This window comes from Coffea arabica, chromosome 5c, assembly GCF_036785885.1.
Source record: "Coffea arabica cultivar ET-39 chromosome 5c, Coffea Arabica ET-39 HiFi, whole genome shotgun sequence".
Lineage (NCBI taxonomy): Eukaryota > Viridiplantae > Streptophyta > Magnoliopsida > Gentianales > Rubiaceae > Coffea > Coffea arabica.
The window spans coordinates 29,280,456-29,286,818 of NC_092319.1; the positions used below are offsets into that span (position 1 = coordinate 29,280,456).

General features: G+C 40.2%; 1 long non-coding RNA gene across 1 annotated transcript; it reads left to right on the forward strand.

The window, feature by feature from the left end:
* The first annotated feature begins 467 nt into the window (after window positions 1-467).
* LOC140007693 (uncharacterized) lies at window positions 468-2,297 on the forward strand. Its single transcript, XR_011815036.1, has 2 exons — window positions 468-1,182; window positions 2,262-2,297. It is a non-coding gene; the product is annotated as an uncharacterized lncRNA (long non-coding RNA).
* Window positions 2,298-6,363: the final 4,066 nt, after the last annotated feature.

Below are 6,363 nucleotides of genomic sequence, written 5' to 3' on the forward strand. Positions count from 1 at the left end.
AATGAAAAAAAGTGGAAAAAGAAAAAAGGAAAATTTGTTCACAAAAATATGTTTATTTCTTTAAATTCAATCTTTGGGCACTTTAGTTACTTTTATTAAGTTATTTTGAGAAAAAGAAGATGATGAAAAATGAAAAATTGAAAAAATTAAAAATGGCCATTGTTGTTAGTTTTTTGTTTAAAATTATTTTTTGTTTTGTTATTATTATTATTACCTGGTTTTTGTAATTTTGTTATTATTATTATTTATATTTTATTTTATCATTTCTGTAGTTATTAAGTTGTGTTAAAAAAAAAAGAAAAAAAAAGGGGGAATAATTTCATGCAAGCTGCGTTCGTCCGCAGCTTGCAAGTAAGGGCTCAGGAGCCCTTTGGCTGCAAATATAGTAGAGATTGGCGAGAGCTTAGGGTTTTTTTGGCCCCCATATAAATAGAAAAACAAGAAGTAGCCGCAAGGGGAGAGAGCTCGGTTAGGGGGAGAAAAAACAGCAAAGGAAAAAGAAAGAAAGGCTGCGGGCTTTGGGGAGAAGGAGCTAAGCATAGTTGATGGCAGGGAGCTTGAGAGAAGAACTGGGAAGAGCTTGGGGGGAGGAGAGTTGGAACGGCTGTGAGAAGAAAACAGCAGAGGGAGGAGAGTTTTGAGGTGGGTAACGGCTAGAACAAAAAGACAACCAGGGGGGAGCAAAAGAGAGATTAGGGAGTTGCGGCTACATCAGGGAGAAAAAGATTGAAAGAAACTTCAGGGAGAAAGCAAAGAGAGGACCGAGAGTGAGGAAAGGATGGAGGGAAAGAAACCTACGGGCTCGATAGAAAAGAGCTGGGAGTGAGCGAGAGTTTTCTGGTTGAAAGGGAAGTGAGGTTGGAAGAGATAGGGTTAAGATTGAGAGGCTGAGGTGAGTGACGGCTGGGAAAGAATCGAGAGCAATAGAGAGAGACCAGAGCACTGAACGGCGGCTGGAGTTTTGGAAAAGAGAGAAGCGCCGGGCAGGAAGAAGTTGGTGGCGTTGCTGTTGTTGTTGCTGCTTTCGTTCCATTGTCGCTGACTCCATCATCACAGGCAGGTCTTCACCGAGCCAGCGTTCTACTGCAGCCGACTCCACCACCTCAACTCCTCGCCATTGCCACTGCCCAACAACCGTCATTGCCAACAGCGGATTTGGTAACAAATCCTGGGGTAGCTGAGGTAGTTCTCGAGCTGTTTTTCCTAGTATACAGGGTCAAGTATGTAACAGTTCTTCACCATATTGATTGCCGCATCTTCTTGCCCTCTTTGCTGTGCTATTTGGCTTAAAGCTTCTACCGCAATTGCACATGTTTAAAATGATGGATTGTGTTCAGGTTTTGGGTTTCGTGGTCTTGGGTCCGTCCAGATTTTGGTGTTGTTGTTGATATACTTAATTGATAGTGAAGCTCAGTCATCGGGGGGGGAAGTTCATGGCCATGCTTTCATTTCTTATGAATCTGGAATGGGAGGTTTAGAACCATGGAGTGTTTGACAATTATGTGTTTTGGTCCAAAGCTATAGGAGAACAGGTTCGAATGTTTGATATAGTTTTTAGAAAGCTGTTGGACCCTCCTGGATATAGTTCTCTTGGTTTGCATAATCAGCTTTGTGTTAATTGTATAGAATGCTTAGCTTTGTTTTAAGCTTTCTTTTGTTGCTTTTTGCAAGCTTTCTGGTTCGTTATAGCCGAAGACATTGCCAAGTAAATGCCGAAACATTAGCTGATTCAAGCTCAGGCCCTTTGCTGCATTTTTGTGTTCAGTTTTCTTCTTAGAATGTCCGGGAAACAAACCTTTACATTTGGGTGATGTTAATGACAATGAGTTGAAATCCTTGCATTTCGATTTGGGCTGTCAAATTAGTAAAATTTGTTTGAGTCCTTAAACACTTGAATCATGGTTTGATCCTCGCTGGAAAATGAATACCTGCTTGTTGCAAGTCCTCACGCTGCTTTTGCTGTTTTTTTTATGGTTGCATTGATAGTGAGGTAGAGACAAATGTATGTTTCATTGGTTGTTGCTGTGATTGTCCATTGTTTGTTGCTTTCTTTTTCTTCAATATGCAGCGCACATTTCATCATTTTTAGATGGCTTGTGCGTGTCTTGAAAAAACTGATGCATTGCTGTTCAAGGAGGCAACAGTAGAAAATTTTCCAGAAAAATCGCCTACTCCCATTCATACGTTTCTCTTTTCCTTTCTTGGTCTGTTTCGGACATTGACTGTTGTGTTTTTGTTGTTTTGGAATCGAGGTTTTGCAGTTTGGGTAAAAATATTAGCTTGGTTTGGATGGAAAATGGCATTAGAATGAATACAAGAATTGCAAGAAGCATGGCTGGAAAAATTGCAGGAACTTTTCTCACTTTCGTTTGCATGAAAGCTGCGTTAATTTCATGTTTTTTTTTGCTTCCCTTAATAGTCCACCAATGGGTTGTTGTTATGCCATATACACCTGTAACCTTGTGACTGTGATGACTGCCATCAATACAGAAAATTCTGTTTTGCTCCTTTGCTGTTTTTGTGTCTAGTGCCTAGTTCATGCACAACTTGACTATCACAAATTCAGAACTTAGTTGAAGGTTGTGGGAAGGATTTCTGGTTTGTTGCAGCAATAAACGTAGGCCATAAACATGGATTGTGTATTGTGTCTTGAATCAAAAGTTGATATTTTTCTGGAACATGTTCAATTGGTTTGTCAAATGCCGCATGCCGTGGAGTGAAGGAAAACAGAAAAATGCAAAAAGTTTCTTCGTGCCTTCGTGCTGGAATTTTTTATGTTTGCATGATTTCTTCCTTTGATTCGGATGTCAAGTTCTTGTTTTGGGTGTTGTTTAGTTTCAAATTTGAAAGTGGGTCAAGAGTGCTTTGGGTTCAAATACGTGAGCAAGTCTGAATTTAGTACAAAGGTGCAGCAAGTTGGTTTGCTTTGTTGCAGAATATTTTCTTTACGTTGGGTTGCATGAACTGCATGAAAAACCTTCTGAAAATTACACTTTGACCCCCCAAGTTCCCTTTTGTTTCACTATGGCCCAACCATTTGAATAATTTCTCAATTTGGTCCTTGGTAGCTTTAACTTTTGCAACTTCATTGCTTATTTGTTTTGATTAATTACTATACTTTGTTTCAATTTTCACTTAAGTCATGACTTTGGGGACTTTATGGTCAAGTGAGCTTTGCCTTGCACATTTCTTTTAATTTTTCTTAAATAAATTGGTACCTTGACCTTTTTATTATTTTGGAGGGTAAATTAGTAATTCCACTACGTAAGAGCTCCAACTCAAGGGAGGTACCACTTCTTTTATCTTTTTTGTCTCTCCTATGTGAACCAACGTGCTACGTGAGAAATGCATGCCTACTCCGCTTTCCTTACCTCCTTGCGTGCATTTGCTTGCTTTTACTTTTATTTAAGTTTTATGGGGTATGTGTACACCTCTTGGCTTGTAATAGATAGGGCTCGGAGAGCATTTGGTCCATTTCCCCTTCCCCTTGGTTGCTTTTATTTAAGTTTTATGGGGTATGTGTACACCTCTTGGCTTGTAATAGATAGGGCTCGGAGAGCATCTGGTCCACTTCCCCTTCCCCCTGGTTGCTTGTCTTTGTTGCTACATGTTTAATTGCTTTATTAGGCTCTTGCATCTAGTCGAGCATGCTAAATGTTATGTGCTATGTGTTTATGAGTGTTTTGGCATGTCTACTTGCTTTCATAGCCATGAATGAATGGAATGGATGAATGTACGTTTCCGCTAGTCCAACGCTAGTCGGAATTCATAGAATGGGCTAGTCCAACGCTAGACCCTTAGGGATTTCCCCTCGTTAGCACATCATTTGTTTGTTCACTACATATCATGCATTTTTCCTTAGTTTTATCATCTGGCATGCTCCTCGAGCCCCTTTTCCCCTCATTTTAGGATTTTTGCATCTCATACTAGTTATAGGGTACATTTGCGTGAGAGTCCCCTTAAATATGGGATATAGACGAGTGTGGCTTTTTCTAAGCCTTAGCACGCTTATATTCCCTCTATCAAAGGAAAAATCAAGTCACGATTTAGGTCTCCCCGTACCCAATATGCATGAATTCCCTAGGCTCATGCACTCTCAATCCACTCTATCGTTCCACTTTCACTTTTGTCTCATTTGCACACATGCACCTTTTTATCACCTTCACTTGCACACGAACACTTTTTTATCTTCACTTGCACACGAACACTTTTTTATCTTCACTCGCACACGAGTACTTTCATCTACATTCGCACACCTTCACTTATATCTTATTACTTTTATCATTTTTCTCACTTCACACAAACTCACACTTTCACATGGCATGCATTCCACTCATTTTTCACGTCATTTAGGTTTAGGTGTGACCTCTCCAAAAGGATCATTATTGGGCTTCACAATTAATGTGATTGGCACCACTCAACCTTTGAAGAGAAATTTCCCCCAATACCCCTAGGTCTAGGTTCTTGCATTCATATAGACATATCCAATACGCGATACATACCTTGGGTAGAAAAATTAGGAAAAATTGGTTTAAGTCGCGCAACTAGCCTTGGCTAGGTCGAAGGGGTGCCTTGGATTTTTATCCTTGCCTTCCCCTTCGTCAAATGTGACCCCCGATCCCTCTTTTGGTTACGTAGACCCAAAAGTTCTCAAAAAGGGTTTATTTACTTTTTTTTATTTTATTCAAAAACAAAAATCATTTTTGGGTGACTTGGTACACCCTAACTCTATACCAAGTGGCGACTCCATTTTTAATACAAAAAACCCTTTTGAACTTCACTTGGCCAAATCGTCGCATTCTAAGTCCCATGGCCTTTTACTTTTCACTTTGCACACGTTCACACATTACACACCACACATCACACATTCACTCATTCGAAAAGTGGGGCGCGACAGTTGGCGACTCCACTGGAGACTTCCTAAGTGGGTCCAAGCATTTTGACTTAACCATTCGTTTCCTTTTTCTACCCTTTTTATGCATTGCATTTGCATATTAGGGTTGCATTTTCTATTTTAGGACTTTTTCGCCTCGCGCGCGTATCAAACTATTTTCTCACTCACGTGTGTATGTTTGGTTGATTGGATGTATGTATCTCGCGCTTGCATTGCATTTGGGGGGGTGTGTGTCACCTTTAGAGCCTCGCGTGGTTCTCACCCCTTTCCCTCAAAATAGGGAACACTTCATACGTGCACGTTTACTTGCTTTTATCCCATTTTATTTTGTTTTTCGTGGGCGTTTCCCACACCGCCTTGTAGGATTAGGATCGATTGCCTTGGGTAGGCGGCTGGTGTGCTCTGCGCCCATAGCGCTACCTAAGGGATCACTCGAGCCACCGACCAAAGGCCCTGGGAGTGATGACCCTTCGCCTTTAGGTCTGAAGGCTTGGGAGCCGAAGCTTTATCGAGTCTAGGCATTAATGAACCAAACCTCATGCATCCATGTTAGCATTTGCCTAGGGTAGAGTCAGCCTCACCTTTTTTTAAGCACAATTAGGCACGAGGGAAGGGGTTCCACCCCTTTTATTGGCTTTTATCGTATTTCTTTTCTTAATTGCTCCCAATGTGTTATGTGTACTATCAACTGCACTAACCATTTCATTGTTTCCTTGGTTTGCATTCATGTGCCTTAGCAATAAGAGGCCTTATTGGCACTCTTTTAGTGACTTACTCACTAGATAGCTCACATGTTTAAATTTCAGTCTTTGCACTTACTTTTCAATAAGTACATTTCATTTTTAGACCTTTTCCCCCTGTTGCATTATTTATATCCTTTAGGCCATGTTTGTCACATGTTTATATCGCTTTAATAAAATGGCATCATGCATAAACCCTAGAAAGGGAATGCCATTTAGGGGATCCCGTGTTAGGAATGAACCCCCCCATGTCTCGGATATATAATCCAAATGAGACTTGCACGTTTACCTTTCTCGTACCATCCGAAGGGGTAGTGCACAAGGTAAGGTAAAGATCCGATCATTTTCATAGAGTGATCCTTGGAATATGAGCATCTAATAATCACTTTTTGGCCGTTTTATCAAAAATTGGTAAAAATCCCTTGCGTAAAGGACATTAATTTGAAGAAAATTCACAAGCGATTCCTCATGGTTGAGATGATAAATATGGAGGCCAAATCTTGATTTTAGAAGGCTCATAGACTAATTTCCTGAAATCACTAATAGCCGGACAATTCAACCAATCCATTTTGCCAATTCATTCAATAAATCATCAGTTTGACCAATTTACCCTTTTAGGGTCACCTGGTCGATTTTTGAATAAATCGTCAATTCATTTGACCAATTTACCCTTTTTAGGGTCATCCGATCGATTTTGAATAAATCGTCAATTCATTTGACCAATTTACC